We start from the raw sequence: 22,883 nt of genomic DNA, 5'->3' as shown, positions 1-22,883 counted from the left end.
AAAATTAACCACAAAAATAAAAAATATTCTTTTAGTATCCACGAAATTCTTGTCTTTAAGTAAATGACGAAGTTATTATATCAAACATCCCAAGATTTGACTTGTGACAGTTTAGCACTATGGCTTCGTCTTCCTCTTTCGGTCTTTTTCACTTCCATCTTTTACTCTTTCCAGTCGCGTGGAAGCCCCCCTCCCCGGACGTGCCCCCCCCCCCCCCGCCCCGGAGCTTTCTCTGGCATCTTCCCCGTCCACGTCCGAGCGCGTGCGAGTCCGTCGAGCCTTTCGTGGCATCAGTCGCGCATCCCCGGCATCCGATTCCGCTCCGCATCCTCCTCCGACATCGGCGCATTTGATACTGGCATCGCAGTTCCCGACCCGCTCGTTCTTCGGTGACGCTCTCCGACCGCATCGCGGAACTTCGTTTAACGGCACGGTTTCGCCCGAGTAACATTCCAAAGGGCAGCCCTCGACCCGCCGCCGTCAGCAGCGAAGGAGAAAGTAGCGGAACAGGGACTATCTTCGCTGGTCAATCGTCGGAAGCTGCCTTTTGTTGTCTAGCTTCGCGGCTGTATTTGCGAGTGACGTTCCTGCTCGCTGTGATTTCTAGGCGTTTCGTTTTTCGTTACGCGCTCGAGTCGAAGTATTCGCGAGCATCGGAGGGAAGGTAATGGAGATCATTTCCGAGTAAATTGAGTAAGCTGACCTTTTACCCTATTTGTCTCTCCCTTTGCCCTTCGCGCTGCTAAAATCGATACTAATATACGAGGGCTGCTATCGCTAACCTCTCTTCTGACCAGTTTCGACGGTGCGTTTTGGTTCGTCTCGCTCTGTGGGATATTTTTCAAATACCACCAGGGAATGATAACGTATTAATTTTTCAGCATTTGGAAATTCAATTATATTATTTATTTACGTCTCTTATGGTTCGTCTAGCACTCTGTAATATTTTACGATTAAACCATCGAAACTTTACCTAATGTTCAGCTAATAAGAACCAGGTATGGACTGCATTGCAAAGCGTGATAAAATACGATAATAGGTAGAGTAGTACATAGCAAATTTGAAGAAATAAAAATCTTACAAATATCTCGTACCAATAGGTCTTTGAGCAAACATAAAGACGCGAATCTCGTGCCTATTTAGTTTTAATATTTGTAAATATTGGTTTCCGCAGTTGGATATTCGGATTATTTATTTATGACACCCAAGGCTAGTAGAATATTTCAAAATATAATTAGGCTAGAGGAATAATTTTAAATTTTGTAAATTCCCGTATTGGGTGTATAAGTCTGTAACTACAATTATTTTATTGGTTAATGACAGTTATTTTTATAAATTTCAAGAGATAATGTAATGAGAAAAGAAAGTAACTATTTTCAAACTAAAAATTGAGCCCAGTTCACACTATACAATTAATTGGGTCACTTAATTGAAACCAACTAATTGTAAGCAAGAAAATTGAATAGTGTGAACAGAAAAATTGTAACCATTGTTCCAACTTTTTCTCACTGTACAATTTTCTTTCTTACAATTAGTTGGTTTCAATTAAGAGGCCCAATTAATTGTATAGAGTGAACTGGGCTTTAATGTTTAAAGGAACAATAATAAATATATCCAAAAGGCTTTCCAGGGGGATACTCATTTCGGAAAATAATTAGCTTTATGTTTTGTACATCATTAATTATCTTAGTAAATATAAATTTAAAAAGATAAATGATAATTTAAATAAGGATAGTTATTATTTTATGTTATTGTCTTTTTATTAGATGGAATATAAAAAATTGGAAATTCATTTTACTAAATATTTTAGTCAGTAGAAAGAAATAGCATTCACATTTCATCTCATTAGATAATAAAGTTATGCATGAAAATAAAATTTAAATAACTTAATTTTTCTTATTGTTACCAAGCGTTTTACCTAAATCGAGTAAAAGAAATATAATAGATAATATAGTTTAGCCGTATCTACGAACGAGACAAATCAAATTGTGAATAAGAGCATCGGGCATCGCGCATACAGCTATCCTCGCTATACGCGTCGAATATTAATTTCAGCTCAGGGCGCGTATGGAAAGTAAATAGAGGAAGAATATCTGAGAATCGAGTCGACTTGGACGAAGAGCCGTTGGAAATGCGAACTATTTTACTTCCATCCCGAGGATATCTGTTAACGGGGCTTTTATCAAAAAGTGTACTGCTCCGCGATAAAAAGGAGTTCGTTTCTTTTTGAGGCAATAATAAGGTTTTAAGAATGAATAAAAATAAAAATAACATACGGTCCTGTTTGGTTTTTCTGTCTCCGAGGTATTTTAATTAAAAATGAAATTCTTAGCCAGCGAGAAAGTACAATATTACAAGAAAGGGGGCGAGTTTGCACTGATGCTATTGGCTGTTTGAGTCACGTGCGAGCTCTCGAGCTCATTTAAAACATGTCAATCACAAGGTAGAACGTAAACAGATCCGTATAGCTAGGCTTGGAAGGCAAAGCTCTCGCCAGGGCGCACAAAAGAAAGTGAGAAGTGTTGGGTATGTTTATAAATAGCTTAAATGATTTGGTAGAGCTTTGCCTTAGGCGCAATATTATGTTGACAACCAAATCCTTCAATCTAACCTAGATTCTAAATAAGTTCTGAGTTTGTAAAATTGCATCCTTTAACATAAAAAAGCCAACGATTTTTAGACTTTTTTAGACTTACACGTTTAACTAAGCTTTGATTCGAAATCACTGTGTGCACATTGTTCAGGTCTTACATCAATAAATAACTTTTTCTTTTCAATTAACTTTATGTATATTATATATTATTCTACAGGATGTTACGGATGAGTATGTCCAAAATTCAAGAGCGTGTTCTCTAAGTTCCAAGTAGTCAAATCTATTTTTGAACATGGGCCGTTAAGTGATTCGTTTCCGAGATATGGGTATCTAAAACTACACTAGAAACTCGTACAAAGCCTTATAACTGACGAACTTTATTCATCGATGAACCCGATTGTTTTTATAAAATGATCAGTTGTTTAATATCAGTGAAGAAATGAATTTATAACAAGTAGCAAAAGTTCTTGATGAGGTAGATGACTCTGACAAGGAATACAAGCTATTTTAAAGTATTTATTCCTTTCCGAAAAAAGATATAAATAAAATTTGATCGTTACGAATGGTTTTAATTATTAAAATTAAAAATACCAATGCACTTTAGGTATCATGTTTATTAAACTTTTTTTAACTCTTAAACATGCCCCTGAATTTTTGAAATTTTACCCTGTATATACTTAGGGAGGATAACTAACAAGGAGACTACCCGAGGTGGTTATCACCAAGTTTGTTGAAACTCAGGCGAACTCGGTGGTTAATTAGACCTTATGGTAGTATGAAAATTGCCAAAGGGAAAACTTGCAATGGGCTTTAAATTTCCTATGGCAACCGAAAATGTTTTTGACCTCTCTATTTCAAAAAGAATGGGATTTACTTGGTTACCCAAATTTTGTTAAAATTTTACCAAAATTGATTAATTTTACCAAAAATTCTTGATTAATTTTACACAAAATAGGACAAATTTATCTTTTTGGGTAAGTTTTGAAAATTTATTTTTTTCAATTTTTTAAGTAAGTGGAACCGAGAAAATCCCATGCTTTTTTAAATGGAGATTTTTTCGTTTTGAGTGATCAAAAACATTTTCGATTGCCATGGTATAACTAAAGCCCATTGCAACTTTTCCCTTTCGTCATTTTCATACTACAATAAGGTCTACCTAACCCCCGAGTTTCAACAAAATCCGTGATAATCACCACCGGGTAGTCTCCTTGTAAGTTGAGGTGATAAGTGGCCAAAATGGTCTAGCTTTCCCCCGGAATGAGGGGGGGGAGGAAAAACGTCACCGGCCCGTGCTTCATTCGAATCGAACGAGGGGCTAACCACTCTTAGAAAGTCTGTACACCGGATTACGCTTAGATTAGCACTGCCAAAGGCAGGGACTTCAAAGATTACGCGTAGTCCCATTAGTACAGTCAAAGGTACACCGATTACGCGGAGTGATCAGCCCCTCGGAATCGAAGGACGTTAGTTTTAGCGCACCAATGATATCCCGGGCTGATTTGACTTTTTTTCGGAGGATGGAGCTGATTCTTAGAGGATGAGGAGATTAGAAGCAACTCTTAAGACCGTCTTCACATAGGTATACTCTCTAAATGCATTATTGGTTTAACAAAAGCCGTGTTCACACTAGACACTTTGGAACCGTTTTTAAACGGTTCCAAAGATAGAATTGAACATTTTCGGTGTCAAATGTAATAATAGTCATACCATTAATATATTTAACAATGAATATACAACGGCAATAGGGTCGGTTGGTAGTACCAGAATTAGGGTTGGAGCTTAATATCTAGTGACGGCATTAGTCACGTGTCCGGAAATATCAAACGATAGAAGCTCATGATTTTCAGAGTTTGAAGAAGCAGTGACAAGGCTTAAGGTTACCGGGGCTACTGTATTTACTTCTAGATTATCGAAAACGCCACATGCGGCTGTTAAAATTGCTTTTAACAATTGTATATCACTTACCGCGACTTCGGACATGTTTCAATACGACATTTTTTAAATACATTCATCTGTTAAACTTCATAAATCCCGAAACATGATTATAGCCCGTCGAAGCTAATTCCTGAAATAATAATACCGTCTGCTATGACTTATCGAGGACTTAAAAAACGTCATTTCCTAGTCTCTCCTGATTGGAGCTTAGAAACATGTAAATCGCGTCACTCGGCTCATCAGCTACCGCCCTGTTCAAAGCGACATCGTACTAGGGCCATCTTATACAGCTGTATATTCATTGTTAAATATATTCATGGTCATACGATAAATATATTCGACAGCAAAATTTTACAATTTAATAGTTCGAAATCGTTTTAAAACGGTTCCAAAGTGCCTAGTGTGAACGTGGCTAAAGCAATTCGGAAAATATTTATTGGATTATAGGTTAATTAAGTTCAACGAAGAATAAGAGAGCGAGTTACACCAAATAAAGAGAAGATGCCCATCCCTTTTCTTCGTATCACAAAGTCCTGCTCTTCAATCGCGAAGGAAAAATTTAAGGTTGCCAAGAAACGACAATATTTAATATTTATCGGCCAAGTAGGGAGCATTATTCTGTAAAACTTCATTAATATTCAATTTGAAGTTGTGTGTAATGAAATTTTCAGGTGTGTATGCGGGAAAGCCTACTAAGCACATTTCTTATAAATGGTTCAATTTAATTATTCATTAACATTAATTTTAATTAGAAACGGGGGAAATCTAAATGAGTTAAGGCACTATATTGAGTCGTTTATCCCAATCCACTTAGGAATTGTAGGTTGTGTGTAGATCTGGCTGATAACTTAAGCTCCTCCCCCTGACGTCATAACATTCGTATTTTTTGCGCGTTTCATTGGCTACCAAAAACTTCCAAAATTTAGCCTGAAGTCGTCCACTTCGAAATCTGTAGTTGGAGAGTGGGCTAAAACCGTGAGATTTTAAATAGAGGATATGGCGTGATAACCGATCCAAGTTTGTGGAGTCGAAAACTGTGTTCACCAATAAAGTTTTAGTCAAATAACTTCCGTAAATAGTTTTTACGAAATTTCCAAAAAACCAAAGTTAGCGTTATTTGTTTTGCATGAATCTTTATTTGTTCAGAATAAAAAATGAGTCAAAATTCTCCATCATTTCTTTGTAAGCACAGATTTCACGGAAAATAAATATCATAAATAATTATCATACGATAAATTCATTTTGAATGTTCTACCTAAAACAATTTTTATTTGTTCAATAATGGATTCGCTCGGATCATACATTTTTTCATGAGAACTTTGCTCAGAACTTAATATTTTAAAAGATGGAATAATTCTAAATTAAATAGGACCGTAGATATTAGCGAATAGCCATCCAAATGTTTTTAACGTTTGACATACTACGACATATTGGTGCCTTAAAAATTACGTCTTTTGCAGCGATTGAAACACGCGTGATTGACGTTTTTCCTTCACCTCTCTTAGGATGGGAGAAAGTTGCTGGAGGAAACTTTCAATATAAATATTAGACATTAGTAAAACTAAATATAGTTTTGGTGCTTTGGATATTTACGACTTTGCTCCCAAAAATAGGCTGGAATATTCATATTTTTTGTTAAGTGATGTTGTTATTTTGGTTTATTAAACTGACAAAGTTGAAGTCATATTATTGCAGTGTTTTTGGTAAAAAAAATTAATAATAAAAAAGTAATATCAAAATAATTATTCTTACTCGAATTTATATGAAGTATCAGTAAATAGAGTTAAAGGGGTTGTTCCCCTTCCCATATAAACTTGTCAAGGTTAACGGTAATAGTAAGTGTAGCGAACTGTTGGCTTGCGTGGCATAAAGGGAATGCCACTACCACGGCCCACTGCGCATGCGCTCGCGTTCTCTAGCCCCATAGCGGCCCGCTCAATCAGCCCAAAATAGAGAATGCCATTTGTGGCCGCTACGTAGGCTGGAGCGCTATAATCTGACCCCTCTTTAACATTGAATCCTACGGAGATATGTTGTTTTTTGATTTATTATGAAAAGATTAAGAATTAATAGGCATTTTCAAGGAAATGAAAGGTAAATCAACTCTTTTTATACGTTTTAATCACTTTTTCAAAATTTTTACGTTTGTTTTTCCCGCCGAAAATAATATTTTAAAATCACCAGATGTCAGATGCTCTCGCTACTGAGTCAGCTGTTACAGTTGACAACATGTCGATGAAAAAGACTGCTTGGATAATCACAATTTAAGCTTGTAGCTAAGCCAATAGCAAATATTTTAATAACTGAGAAATTGAAAGTAAGTTATTATTTAAATATTTACAATCCATAATATGGAGAAGTTTAAACAAAGTTATTATTTATCTGTTTCCAGGAATGACTGCCGTAAATGTTGTATTGGACGTTTCACATTTGGAGAAACTTTATCGTTTGAGGCTTAAAACTAAGTTCTTTAAGTTTCTCGTAACAAGCTGAAATTTAACCGTGTTATATTATCAACTAAAGGTGGAATTATTTTGTCACAGATAAATTTTGCAGAAGTTGAAGCATGAGTGTCATTGCAATCACACTGTAAAAGAGGACATTTAGAAAGCTTCGGCAAATTGTTACAAATTCCAGGAGTTTCTCGTAAATATGGAATCGCTCCCTCTATGAAGGGCAAAACAATTGAGATAATCAAACAAACTTCTGCTTTGGATATTTTAAACCACCTCTGTCTGATAGTTAAATTAAATCAAGGAGCGGAGAGTAATAATAATAATAATAATAATAATAATCAGCTAGGCTAATACCCAAGGCACCACCTTAGGCCTAAGTCATCATGCGACTTTTGAAGCCCTTAATTCAGGTGGCCGGGTTACAATCCCAATTTGAAATTTGATTCGTTTAATCAATAAATCTAATATTTGTTTGAATTTGGTTACTTGATTTTTAAGAGGCAAGAAAATGGCTAAACATTGTTTACATTTTTGAGGGACTACTAATTTTTAATTTCAGGTCAGTATATCCCACCCCAAGGGTCTAGAGACGCCAGTGCATTTATAACCAAATTGTTTACAGGTTCTTTGAAAATGTCAAGCCCCACAATTGTCTGTTAAAGATGAATTTTGTACCTTTATCTGTGTCACTAAAGTGTAAACTGCGTACTACACTTGATGCTGATGTGTCATTTATTTTGTAATTATCACGTGATGTGATATGATTTTCAGCCATCTTTCTCACAGAATTTCATCACTTTTTTAGATTTGCAATAAGGAACGCAAAAGCATTTTAATCTAGTTAAGTAAGTGTAACTAAATTGTTGAATAAAAATTATTTAATTTTAATTACCTGTAAACTGTATTATTACGTTGCAATAGTTTGTATAATCTAGTGAATCCATTGACTTATTGATAAATGAAATTCGAAGCCATATAAATATATGTTGGAACTTATTCTTAAAAGGGTTTCAAACAATGTAAATCTTAGAACATGTTTTTAATAAAAATGAACAAATTCCACCTAAATAAACATTTTATTTTCTTTAGAAGATAATGAAAATTATATAGTTATATCAGAAATTCATGTATTTCTGGTTATATGTATGGAAAAATGGCTACAAGACAAGGTAAAAGTTGTAAATAAAACTAACTAGGGTTAACTTTCTTGCTAAGCAACTTGAAAAAAACTGAATTATAACCTAATTTTTTAAGTTATAAATGGAAAAATAACTTTCAATTACAAAATAAAAATGAAAAAAATAGCTTTAAGAATATTTAAATACTTTTTAGCAGCACGTACTCATCAGTTGTTGAGTTTCCCACCATAGAGTATGATGTTAAACTGGTTGTAAAAAGACGCGTTTTTAGGGTTGGGACGAAGTGCTCCCGGCGGACGACGATGACACTAATCGCTAAACTTTTGATTCGCGCCAATACATGGATTTGAAATTCTTTGAGCGGGCCGCTATGGGGCGAGAGAACGCGAGCGCATGCGCAGTGGGCCGTGCCACTACCCTCCTACGCATTGAAACCCAGCAACCCGTTTAATTGCATTAAAGTCGCGCGATGACTTGGGCCTATGGTGGTGCCTTGGGTATAAGCCTAGCTGATGGTTTAAAAATATATATTATTATTTTAGTAGATGACACTAGAGGGCTAAACTTTTTTTGGTAGGCTAATACCCAAGGCACCACCCTAGACCCAAGCCATATAGCGACTTCTTGCCTCGGGAACCAACGGCTCCCTACACTTACTATTAGCGCTTTAGCCCTTCCAATTTTTGACGGAACTTCAACCGACTCCTATTGTCTCATAAGATCGAGTTAGAAAATTAACATGGGTGACGTCATATGACATGGACCTACAAGCACCGCCTACTTTGCGCACATCCGCTGGCAGAAGAGGTGCGAAGAATAGCCGAGAAGAACACTGGCGTCTGCTCTAATTAGACGGTGTCTCGCAGGAACTAGCGTAAAATACGGAGGTGTTACGCGCAAGATTACGGGTTTCCAAATGGAATAAGACCTCCCGCGCTTACTCTGTAATTGCGTTGATAATTACAAGCGGCTTTGTCTTTGACTTAATTATAGTATGGATTATGTGCTCTGACGCGAATTACATACATTAAACTCTTTCCTAATGAAGTAAATCGTACGTACGTAGGGGACCATTAGACACTAATAACAGACTTTGAACTTAAGTCTTAAGCAAGATTAATAGTACCTTTAATGTGTCATTCGTAAAATATAAATACAACTTTAAAATATTGTTAATCCATGTTCCTTGGAACTTCTGCGTTAGGTTTCAGCGTATGGTTCCTAAGATGAAGTGGATCTTATTTAATTACTTTATGGTTTATTTAAAATAGTAGAGTTTTATTAAGGTAATCTAGCACGGGTGGCCAGTTATAGAAATACCTGTCGTACTTTAGTCATTTTGTAAGATAGAAATTATAAACTGGCGAAAATTACAAATTTCTGAAAAAAAGCCATTATGGAGTTTGAACTCTTAAGATAGGGTCTCATAATCACGTGTTTTGAGAAGTGAGAAGGTTTGCCTCCAGGACCGGATTAACCAATAGGCCGACTAGGCCTGGGCCTAGGGCACCAAGCCTTCAAAGGGCACCAAGAGGGTTCGAAAAAAATAAAAGTACAAAACTTTAATCATTTGCTTTTATTATAATTTAATATAATTTTATGGAAAATATATCCCGTAGACATGACCCTTCGTACTTCAATCAGATGACTGAATTACCGAATCATCTTCAAAAATACTATGGAATTCGGTGACGTTTTGCTTATGAATTTCACGTTTTGATAATTTAAAGCATTTTTTAAATTAAAGAATTTACAACATTTCTATACTGAACTCTAAGTAGCCATGTAGAACAATCACATATAAAAGACGGTTAAAACCTGTTCAGTGATTTGCCTAGAAGTAGTAATACAAAGAGGCAGGACATACTTGCAAAAGGGTTACACTTGAAAGCGCGTGCTGATCAATATTTCGATATAGAAGGGCTCGTTTAATTTCGCACGCGCCCATGAAAGCAAAAAATGCGCACGCTATCAACTATCATTAGCAAGTGACAATTTTATTCAGTGACTCGCGCCCATGCGTGCAGGGAGAAAGAACAACAGAGAGGCATTTATTGAAACGTCTATTATTCCTTTTTCTTCGGTGACTGAACGCCGACGCCGACAATATTTTACTGGCGCCGAGTGATTTACTTTTCGGCGTGCTGCCGACGCCACCACCGATAAATTTTGATACCGTCACTAATTGTTTTTCGGAGATTTTCTACGTAACTTTAGTTTTTTAAATTTAAAAACATTTTTAATTTTTTTCCCCCCAATTTTCAATAAGGAACCACTGACGGCGATTCCGTGGGGGCTCAGGGGCTCGAGCTCCCACAGGGAAAGAAAAACGAGGGCAAAGCCCCCACAGAAATAAAATTGAGGAAAAATAGCAAACAAAAAAATTTTGTAATCTCACTGCCTTTATTTGGGTTCGAATTCAGTCTTTTACCGAAGTTATTTTGAGATTGCAGATTCGAGTACCATTAAGATAATATAACCGTAAAATTGATTTCGATAGATTCGTCCAAACAGAAATCGCGTCGTCGTGTACCCTATTTAGCTAAACTACCTTCGTAAAGCATGTGGCCAAGAAAGGCTTAATTATCTAGCCATGTTCACTGCTTTTTTTACTATAGATATAAATTGCAAGCTGTTTATTTTCTTGTTTAGGTTTTAAGTATATGAATTTTTGGATAAAAAATAATGGCCCGGGCCCCCACAGAAATGTTTTCCGATCGCCGCCGCTGTAAGGAACTCGTAGAAATTTTTGCCCCTTAGCGGCGACGCCGCCGGGTGATTTTCGAGAAACGCCGCCGCCGACCCAAACCAAATCGGCTCTATACTCCACTGAACACCCTTTGGGAATGAACTTAAAAATTTAGTTTCGTTGTAATATTTGTCTATTTAAATTTTGATAATATTTAATTTGCTTAGCTAACGTTTGATTCTGTATTCCTGTCCTTTTTAAAGCGCCTTTTTTTGTGTATTTGACCATTTGTTTTGTGTTTTAATGTTTCGTTCCCTTTAGCGCGTTCATTTTCCGCGTAATGAAACCTTTTTAAATACTTCAATTTATTAGACTTAATTTTGTAACTGCCTCGATGGCATATTTTGCCGAAGTACCATTATTTTAATAATTCAATTACAGCATAGAAACTACCTCAGGAATAGAAGGCCCTGCCTTTGTACGTGCTTTACTAAGATGACACGGGAAAAAGGTTATCCCTTCATTTCCGGTTATCTCTGGTCCAATCAAATTAAGCTTTGGAAATGACGGCCAATTAGATTCAAGCGGAAATGAACGGTGAACCTTTTGCCCGTACCGAGCCCGTAACACTTTTCATCGATTCTTTCTATTCCTCTTGTAGTTTCTATGATTACAGTAAATTACGTCACTTCCAACTCCGTTACTAAAAATGCGTCATCAACTTAATAGAAGTTATTGAAGCAAATTTTAAAAATTCCTCGAGCGTTTCTAACTGAACAATCTGTAGTTTAGCTCGTGCCTCGCGATCACGTGACTTCGTTTCCATGGCAACCTTTTCAATAGCGCAATCATTATCGGAATTTCCAAGGTCTCACTCTACGCGAATGTTATAGAGTAATTATATTCCATATGAGTATTTATTTTATTTAAACTCTTCTATATATGAATAATATTAAATAAAAGGGAAAATCAATAAATGATGAATCTATCCGCTGTGTTTTATACGTAATAAAAACAGAGCCATTCGTTTTATTATCATAATGCATTTGGTTTTATTAGTCTGGCAAATATTTATCCACGTATGGATATAGATATTCGGGGCCGGGATATAGAACGCGCGATTTAAGCGATAAATTCAGATAGGGGGCGCTATTGTTTTTCTCGAATCTGATTTGATGAAGAGTTAGCGTGTAAAAAGGCTGCGAAGAGACGAAAGTGACGTTGGAATGGCGCCGTTTGGCCGTCATATTTCATCTTTATGGAAGCGTGGGGAGTTCAGCTGGCGGGATGCGACGAATCCTGAACGGACGAAAGCGCTAGGACTGGAACTGGGAAGAGAGGGTTCTGAGTTTTTCGGAGCCGGGGGCTTTTGTGAAGGAGCGGAAAAGGAACGGAGCGGCGACGAGATTTGCAGCGATCAATTCATTCCCTTTTTGGACACGAGGCTATTTTCTTCTCACCGGATCCTCGGAGCGCCACGAATAAGAAACAAGTTGGACACTTCCCCCAGTTGACTTACGGACCAACATTTTCCCCAAAATCGCAAACAATTTTATTGGCCATGGTCTACTTTCGCGCTATTTCAAGCTTAACTCTTTTAATTTTGTATTTTAACTTATAAAATTAATATTTAAGTGTAGAACAGCCTTTTGTTTAGTGCTTAAAATAATTTTCAAAATTTTAAATTTAAAAATAATTAGGTTATTACGTTTTGATTCGGACCCCCGGAGCTAAACAAGTTGGGCAAGCGTCCAAACTACCCTTTAGTTAGGACATTATATCTCGTTAACTGTTAATATTAGAATTATCAAAATTATTTTAAGCACTAGAGGAAGGTTATGTAATTGTTAAAACAGAAACGTTCAGCTTGAACGAAAAAGAGGCTTTTACTGTATTCTTCCCCCTTAAGTGTTCTACCAGAGGCGTAGGAAGGTTTTTGATATTATAAAAGTGGACAAATATTTGAAAATTTTACTTCAATTTGACTAAAAATCGAAAGCAGACCAAGAATTATCATAAAGAGTCTTAATTTTAATTCTTGGTCTTTTTTTAAATAATAATAATTAGCTAGGCTAATGCCCATGGCACCACCTTAGGCCCAAGCCATCTAGCGATTTATTAGGCCTTTAAACTAGTGGCCGGGTTATAATGCGAAGGAGGGTGATAGCAAGCCATACATGCCACGTGATCCAACACTACACTAACTATTACCGTTAACCTTTACAAGTTTTTATGGAAGGGGAAACCGAAGAACTCGGGGTAAAACCCCTTAAACCAGAGGGACAACTCTACGCAAAAGGAGTTGTTCCGAGTTTTCACCCAGTGCCACAAGTTGGCATGGAACCCGGCTCCTCTTGCGGCGAGGTGAAAGCGCTAACCACTCCGCCAATAGTTGTTTTGAAACTCGGCCTCTAGGGGCGACACTTTTACCTATGCTCTGAATGAGTCCTTATAAATGACAAATGAACCTAGTTGAATTTGAATTCGCTCTTATTTTTTGGGTTAAAGCTTTAAACGATAAATTTATATTTTTCATAATGGTTGTAAAAAAACACAATATTTCAGGGGGGGGGGGCACATGGGTTGTCCCCTAGTAGAAAATTTAGGAGACGACCTTGTCCCGTTGTCACCCTGGTTGCTACGCCGCTGTGTGCTAAAGCGTTTTACGTTTCAACCTTAAAGCAATTGTCGGCTCTATCATTGCCACCTTTATTTTGATAAGGTTCTTGTTGTTAGAGACGACAATGAATCTAACCGATTCTTCGAAAAAAGGACTTTAATTGCAAATGAAGCTAAAATTGAAAATAGCGAAACTATAAAGTCGTCAGAGAACCGTTTATAATTATTATAATTAGACAAATTAACCTCTACTTACATTGTTAGTGGACTTTAACCTAAATTATATATCCCATATAAAATATATAAAAATTACTATAATTGAAGTTATTGTCAAATTTACAAACGAGCCAATGAACGCGAGGGATACTTTTATGTCCCGGTTTTGGGGTCAAAATGTAGCTCAACTATCTTGTTTTGATAACGACACTAGCGACATCTGTTGAAAGAAGAGATATTTAACGTCAAACCGAGATTTGCTTGAAGCGAGGCAAATTCTTTAAAAATTACATTAAAATCCATTATGAACATCATTTTATTTAATGTCAAAATTTGGTTTCAAATAGAATCAAAACACAATTAGTTGCAGTACAATTTTGTTTGGATCAAATAATTTTGATCAATTCAGAATATAATCGGCATTTTGTAAATTCATTCGGTAAAAAGGAAAAGCATTGATATTTAACGATTCGTTGTTCTTGAAAGACTATCTTTTGCTTCAAAACGTGGGATAATTTATTTCAAGTGAGCGGTTTACAATGAATAGGAGGGTGGTAGCCATTCTCGCAGTGATTGTAGTGAATTTTCAAATTAACTATCATCTTATAGCTGATTCCGTTAGATTGCTTTTACCCTTTGAGAATGAAGGGGATATTTTTAAACAAGACTTAAGATATGAGTGTGAAAAAAAATTAAAACCAATCATTTTCTATAGATAAATAACGATATTTCAATGTTGTTTAAATATTCTATTTTAATTATTGCAATATTTTCAAAAACTACAATTAGCACCTTCGCTAATGATCAATTGTTATCTCTACCTTTAATCACGTTATTCAAAAACAATTCTTGGAAATTGGAAATTTGGACACTTAATAACAATAAGTTTAACACTTCCTATTATTGTATTGATAATTTCCTGACCGATCCTTTTTTCGACACTGACATTCTCGAACAGCTCCGACTTGGAAAAGTTATTTTTGTAAATTCGGCTACGCTGGCCGAACTTGTTTTTATGTTGCTCTTACGTCAAGATGTCATAACTTTAATAGAATAGTTTTGACACGTGATATTATATCAAAGTTAAAGTTGTGACGTATTCGCTACTTTCAAACAATATGGCCACGTTAATTTACAAAAACACCTATTGGACACGAACTGAGTAGTAAATTATCATCCTTGTTAGAAGTATATTTGGCCATGTTCATATTTAGACACTAGGGGGCTCTGTAGTGAAAACTTCAACTTGATCGCGTATTATCTCTGAAAATCAGTTCGGTGATAATTTTTCCGTATTGACATACTTATTATCGTTTTGTTACTTTTAATAAAAATCACGGTTTGAACAGAATGGTGGCGGCCACATATTTTGCCGCGAAACACGATCAATACTTTGTCGCAAAAGCGACGACAAAACAGCGGAAGAAATCCGCGCAAATAACTCCGGTGAAAACCGTCAGTTTGCGTCCGGAGTAAAAAAGCGATCCGTCTCTTTCGGCCTCCTTTTCAGATGGCTCATCGATTTCGATTTCCAGGCTGTGAGAAATATTTTCTGAGGCGACAGAATGGGCCTCAAATGAGAAAAGGTGCGGCGATTGCAGCGGCCTGACTCAGACATTTGACACGGCGACCTATCACTGATATTGGTTTCTTTTTAGTAGCAGCAGCTACCCCCCACTCTCCCCCGATCTACTCATCCCGTCAAATAAAAAATATATATTTATTGGTTGGCCTATCTCAGCCAAGAAAACAGCGTCTTTTTTTAGGAACAAGCTTATAGACGTTGCGTTATTTCGTTTATGTTTCTGTATTGAAGAATTTTTATTTTTTGCTGAAAAATATTTCAAATATCCCTTCCATACCTTCTATAAAATTATATTATATTTGATTCGATATTTGCTATGTTTTCCTATCGACTGATGAAATGCAAAACCTAGTAAATGCCAATTTTTCAAATTTGAACTTATTTGAACAATTTTCACTTTTAATAACAAATCAGTGAACACGATGTCGAAAATAAAATATCAACAATTGCTAATCGAGCTTTTTGAATTTTTATGGAAGATTATCATTTTGGTGTTGTGGAATTTTGGTTTCACGTCGTGTTCCCTTTTCTAAATGTCTGAAACGTGTTTTACATAATTTTATTGATTTACTTCCATATATTTTATGTCTTCCTATATACTGTCCAAATAAAAAATCTAGTATTTTCTAAACATTGAGATATACACATACTGGATTATTTAAACTCAACAAAATATATCAGTAAGAACCACTTACATTATCTTCAAATATAATGTTAATAAATATAAAAACAGAAATATTTGAAATTTTTAAAAATGGTATTTATTAGGTTTTGTCACTACTTTAGTTTTTTCGGTATATATACATTACTATAACGTTTTTTTATAAAGAATCAAAAAACCTTAAGAACATTTTAAACAAAATTACCTAAGCTAAAGCGTTGCTAATATTCATTTTAAATTAAATTAAATCAAAGGTTCGAAATAACGGGCTCGCTCATAGGGGTTAGCCACTTACAAAAAAAATGAACACCAGATTTCTGATTCAAAAATATTTCCGATATTTCTTAAATATTTCCAAATAATTCCAGATTTCGGGAAAAATAAAAAATATACTCTAAATTTCCAATATTTCTTTCAATTTCTCGAGATTTCCTTATATTTCTTTGCATTTCTCGATTTCTAGAAATATTGAAAATATTTCCGTTTATTTCTAGATTTTCAGAAAGATCGGGAATATAATCGTTTATCTCTTTAGATTTCCAATATTTGTTTGGATTTCTTTAGATTTCTAATATTTCTTTGGATTTTTCTAGATTTCTAATATTTCTTTGGATTTTTCTAGATTTCTAATATTTCTCCTGTGTTTCTAGAATTCCAGAAATATCAAAAATATTTCTATTTCTCACTACATGTACACCAGATTTCTTAAGTGACTACCCCCTCGGTCGATAGCGTTTACGTACTTTCTCCCGGAACTCAGAAAAAATTAACTCCATAGTTGCCATGGTAACCAACTATAGATAAGACAACGGCCAACTTTGATGACGCTTGGTTCGCGGAACAGCCCATCATCAAAATTGGCCATGTTAGAACAATACAGCGACCGATGGAAGTCGATTTTTTTCGATGGTCACGTGCCGGAAGTGCGTAAACGCTTCGTTACAAAACCGTCAATTACAAAACTCTCAGATTCGAATCGAGGGTACGGAGTTCTGTATTATCTTTGATTTAATCAATCATATTAAAAATAACGTTGAAAGGAACTACCTATGGACTGCATAGCAAAGGATGACAAAATTCGCGAATAAGTAGATTAGTCCATAATGAAAAGGGATATAAAAGCTTAACCCTAAACAAATTTGAAGAAATTTAAAAACTTACAAATAGCTCGTACCGATATATAGGTCTTCGAGCAAACCAAAAGACGCGAAATTCGGACCAAATAGATCTTCGAGTGAAAAACTAAATTAATATATAATTAAATAAAATAGCCAGAATTTCCAACGGTAAACCGGTTTCGTCCTATTTGGGACTCGTCAGTACCGTGCGGGAAATCTGGCTTGCGACTATTAAACCGAAAAGAGAAACTAAGCCTAAACATTAAAAATTTCAAAACGAGTTGCGAAGCAACGGAAAGCCGAAAAGGGGGAGGGTGGTGGAGAATAGTATTTACGAAATGTAACGTTTAAAGGAACCACCTATGGACTGCATAGCAAAGGATGACAAAATTAGCGCTAATTTTGTCATATTAAAAATAATCTGTCATTTACATAGTACGTAACGCAGAAAGGGTGGAATCGGGGTGATTCTGAGTTTTATAAATGGAAAGGTGAATCAAATATTACGTAACATATAATAGATTAACTCAAAAACCAAATTCTAAATTATTTAAATTAGCTATCAGGATTTAGTACTTGTTTTTTTTTTAAATTATATTATTAGTTTTCTAGAGGTAAATAATTAGTGTTCGGCATTCGATTAATTTTTATCCATGAATAAAATAAGCTCGGCGATATTTAAATAATATTTATTTAAATAACGAATAGTTGAATAAAAATTGTAAAATGTTTAAATAATCGAAAGTGAATAAGCCTATTATTTAAATAAGACAAACAATTATTTAAATAAATACCACTTTTATTCAAATAAATGCTTGGTTGCGTAAAAAAACATAATTAAATAAGTTAAAATTATATTATTTTTAAATAAATCGGAAAATTTGTGGATAATTAATAAACAATTCCGAACACTATAAATAATAAATAAGCTGAACTCTGAAATAAAGTTTAAGGTTTAAGGTGCTAAATATAATTGAGGGTTGAGTATTAAATTTTGTTACGTGATTTAGGGGTTCGGGCTCTTACCAACTGGTATTTCACGTTATGATTGAAAGAGAGTTATATTGAATGGTTAATTGAAATAGTTTTTGTTTGATGTAATAGGAGTTTGGGGCAAGTATTAAGTTTAAGCACGGTGCTTCTAAAATTGTACAAAGAATGGTTTTCACTTGGTCAAAAACGACACGATGTCGAGCGTCAACGGCAAAAAAACTTCGTTAGAGCAAAAACAGCTTGTGTACCATTGCATCGAATAGGCGATCTAGCCTAAATTGCAAGGTATACTGGGAAAAATTGATTCCGAGAAAGATTTGAGCACCACCAAACGGTTGAAACCTTTAAAAATACTCACGTGGTTTAAAATGGCTTTAAAGTTTACAGTTAAACAGTGACTTCCAGCTTCATTGAACCAATCTTTAAAAGTTTAACTTTTAAAGAAAGTCATACTTAAAAGTTTGTGGTTAGTTTCGGACATAAGTATTATCATAAGTAACATAATAAACAATATGTATGACACTTCCTTTTGCTTTAATGATAATTTTCTAACCGAACCTTTTTTCGGCACTGATACTCTTTTCAAGCTGTGACTTGGACTCGCGACTTACCGTTTTGGATGACTACTTTTTGATAAAAAAATTAAGCCTAATATCGGAGAGCACGTTCTGGCCTCGCGAGGGGCTTTGGCTTTGTTATAAAAAAAATATGAGCTCGTGACGCCGAGAAAAAACTTTTTTAATTTTTATCATTTTAGTCTAATATTCCGCCTACCTATCGGAAACCAGATATTTCGGCTTAGTGGAAGTCTCGCGTATTTTAGACAATAGAGGGATCTGTGCTGAGAAAACATCTTGATAACGCAATAACTATGAAAATCAGTTTGGTTGTAAATCTCGTTAATTGTCATAGTTATTGTTATTATAATCGTATATTTTAAAATTATTAAAAGTTATGGTTAAAACAAAATTATAAAATAAACTAATTTAAGAGACAAGATACTTCATGACTGGTATATAAAACTAAATTTAATATGTCAGACTTATGTATTTTATACATAATAAATTTAGTTTTATGTACCAGTCACTAAGTATCTTTTCTCCTAAATTAGTTTATTTTATAATTATTTATATTATGTTACTTATGGTATTATTGTGATAGTAATATTAAGTCTCTGACTAGAAAATTGTAAAAAATAAAAGACTTAGACTAAAACCATTTTTTAACCTAGGCTTGGTGATGCAGTCCGCTTGTTCTGACCACGGCCACCCCGATGGCCGGAAGCGTGTTATAGAAGTTGGCAGTGCTATGGCGAATTTCCGGGAACATTTTAATTAGTTAGCTAAAACCAAAACAATGTATGCTATCGTCTATTCCATTCGACCGAAAAACGCGGTTTTAGGTGGTTTTTGGGACAATTGTTACCAGCACTTAACGTGCTTTTAGTTCAACGGCTTTCGAAAGAGTACTTCATTGTTCCAGATTACTTTGAACTCATTATTATACTTTTGAATTTAACTTTTTCAGTTTTCGCACAAAGTACCGGAGTTATATGAAAATAACTTATTATGCGGGCAAAAAATTGGTCAATGAAAAAACTGAAAATTTATTAATGCATCATTTTTTCGCCAAAAAGCACAGAGTCGAACGCAAAATTTCACCAAAACTGTGCCCAAAAAATATTTTCGACGCAGTGAGATGTATTAGATGAAACTTTCAATAAAAAATTTCGAATTTATGTCAAAAGTCAAGCCGAAAAACCTTTTAATACTGTTCACATCCTAGTAGTCTGCAAAATTCAAATATACCGAAATATTTACTCTGCCCAATCTGAATTTTTTACCAAGTAAAAGTGGAAGCATCGCTTATTTGAATCCTCGTTGAATGTGCAACCAAGATTTTGGTTACCCTGTTAAAAAAAGTCCTTCTAACTTCGTCGCAAAAGTCGAATGAATATCTTTTTAAACAAAAATTCTCCATTTTTGGATCTTTCTGAAAAGCAGAGAGCAAATACGGATTTTTTTAAACTGTCCTCAACGTTTCCGGCAGTTCCTCTGGCGTTGGCCGACTAATGGTTTTGGCGAGTACAGCGCCTCTCGCCTTTAAAAAACGCTTCGGTCAAACAAAAGAGTTTCTTGTGGTTTTTATCGAGCTTTTTTTCTTATATAAAAACGTGAATTTGTTTTCGCTCTCCAAATCAAGAGCCATGTGGCCAAAACAATCGCTAAAGTGCTTCGTTCTTTTTGGGAAAGTGCCAACCGTCGGAAGGACGGGGGAAAACGTACGAGAAGTGTTCACATTCCCCCGAACTAAAATATCATTATGATGAACCAAGAAAATTAAACGCGTTTAACTGTATTGTAAGAGGTTTATTGTGCTTAATTATTTCTTTGAACGAGAAAAATGTTAGATATAAGGCCAAACATTTATAATTGAAAACACATTTTTCGATTCAAAGATTATTGTAAATTCTTTCCGTGTCATCTTCACATTCACGCCAGAATTAAATAGAGTAATTTTTTGAACAAAATCATTAATTTAAATCACACAATTTATTAACAACTAAAATATAATGAAAATCTGAGCAAACTATAATATTAAATTGAATATAATTAAGATTTAATTTAATTCAAGATTAGCTTACCGATAAAAGTTAAATATCCGTTAATTTTACAGAAAAAGAGCAATTTATTGTATGAAAATCATAGAGATAGAAAATAAGTAGAGGCCCAATGAAATCTGAGGGTTTGTTCCGCGTTGCTATCCCCCTTCACGAGCTATGCGTTATAGGGAAGAAATACGTGGCGCCACAAACGGTCATCTAAGAAACTAAACTCCCTTTGTGGCAACCAGCTGGGCTCTACGACGTCATTGCAAAATCCACGTAACTTCTTAAGACTTGCGTATATAGTTACGTGGATTTTGCTTTCATGCGACGATTTCTAGTTCCTCCAGAACGGTGTGGTGGCGCTACGTGCTTCTTCCCTATAACGCATAGCCACGGGGGGGGGGGGGATGAAATGTCCATAACAGAAAGCAGCTCTTTTTTTCCCCTGTCTGGGCCTCTACTTATTTTTTATCTCTATGATGAATATAGCTGATTATTATTATTAAATAGATTCTATAAAATCAAAAAATTCGCTTTCAATAAAAACAATCGATTAATATGATTTTTTAATAAAAAAAAAACTTAAAAAAGTGGTGACCCTGCAATCAAGTCAAGCACGGAGCTAAGGATCCTTAAAGAAACTTTAGATGATTAATTGAAACTAGTTTACAGGAGGCGTTAGAGCTATCTCGGTGGTTTTATCGTGATTCACATCAAAATATTAATTTTTCGATATATATGGTTAATGTCATAATATAACGCAAGATAAATTTTACATTTTTCCTTTTGATATTTTTAAAATAATTATTTATAATAGTGTGCCTTAAAGTAAACCCTTAAAGATTATTTGCGGTTAATAGGGCCATAAATATCTTAACCTTCTTTTGAAGGTCTTTATGATATAAATCAGTTTGGACTATTTTTATTGCATTGTAATCGTAAGTAAAAGAAATTCAGAAAAAGTGAGGTCTTTGATAACGTTGAAGAAAGATGAAGTTAATGGCCTACCTTTGAATCATCATTTCTGAATTAAATCTGAAGGATCTGTATTTTCTAGTTATTATTAGTTACGATAGCGTCGCGATCAACCCACATCAAAATATTTCGGATCTGAATATTATTTGTATTTACGAATTTATATTGAATAGGCGGATTCAGCTATTCTTATTGGTTTGATTATATAGATCGATTACTTTAACATTAAGAGTTATGTACGTTAGTTTGTGCATAGAAACTACCACCGGAATAGAAGGCCCTGCCTTTGTACGTGCTTTACTAAGGTGACACGGGAAAAAAGGTTATCCCTTCATTTCCGGTTATCTCTGGTACAATCAAATAAAGCTTTGGAAATGACGGCCAATTAGATTCAAGCGGAAATGAACGGAGAACCTTTTGCCCGTACCGAGCTTGCAACACTTTCCATCGACTCTTTCTATTCCTCTTGTACTTTCTATGGTTTGTGAATAAGTAATTGATATCTTATTTAAAATTGATTGATTAATTCTTGAATTTATTATTGGTTTTAAGTTTATATTAAGAAAGAAAACAAAGGCAACGAAAGTTCCATCTTCAGGTCTTATTGGATAACTTTGTGCATTAGTAAAGATAATAATAAAACCATGGAATAAATATGAAATTAAAATTAACTATTAAGAGCACTTTTATCGCATTACCAGGAGAATCTGTAAGTTTTGCGAGTAATCCAGGTTTAAATTGCAGCCAGTCGTAAGAGGGACAGTAGCGATTTCTTGCTAAAGACAAAACACGAGCCGGCGTGAGGTTCATGGTTGCCGGACACAAGTTCCTGATAAAAGATCAACAGATCTCTACTTCCAACACTGTTCCGTATCGCATTATCGCTCAGAAATGGTAAATTACTATAATTTCTTTGAATTCTTTGGGCAACCTGGACGCCACCAAAATCAGCGATACCGAAAGCCAAAAATCCATCAAATATCTCTAGCAAACTGATGCCAGTCTATGTTCTACATATAGAGTCGTGAGGATCTAAAACGCAACTGATGAAATCCGGGATATTGCGACAGCTCGTTAACAACGTTGAGGCCAACTAAAATAACACGATATTCTTAAAAATACGGTTCAGACGATCAACTAGTTTTCAAATTTTCTGAAGACGGTGGCGGAACACTGTCACCTTTAAATTTCCGCGTTCGAAACAGGGCGCGAAATAAGCGACGTTTCCTTTGGTTATGTCAGCTAGTGCCATGGACAGCAAACAGTACAGAGTGACTTGAAAGCAATTGATCGTGA

General features: G+C 35.1%; 1 protein-coding gene across 2 annotated transcripts in view; it reads left to right on the top strand.

Annotated features, from left to right (window-relative positions):
• Positions 1-361: 361 nt before the first annotated feature.
• LOC149964941 (uncharacterized) overlaps positions 362-22,883 on the top strand; it is a 49,885-nt gene continuing 27,363 nt past the window's right edge. Inside the window, exon 1 of one of the 2 annotated variants that reach the window (XM_090170912.1) lies at positions 362-664. The gene's annotated coding sequence lies outside the window, so the exon portion shown is untranslated. Of the gene's footprint in view, positions 694-22,883 lie in introns of both variants that reach the window. The other variant, XM_090170907.1, reaches the window with a different exon arrangement.

This window comes from Leiobunum rupestre, chromosome 1 (assembly GCF_980474605.1).
Source record: "Leiobunum rupestre chromosome 1, qqLeiRupe1.1.hap1, whole genome shotgun sequence".
NCBI lineage: Eukaryota > Metazoa > Arthropoda > Arachnida > Opiliones > Sclerosomatidae > Leiobunum > Leiobunum rupestre.
The sequence above is the reverse complement of the archived record's forward strand: the minus strand, read 5'-3'. Positions and strand labels throughout refer to the sequence as shown.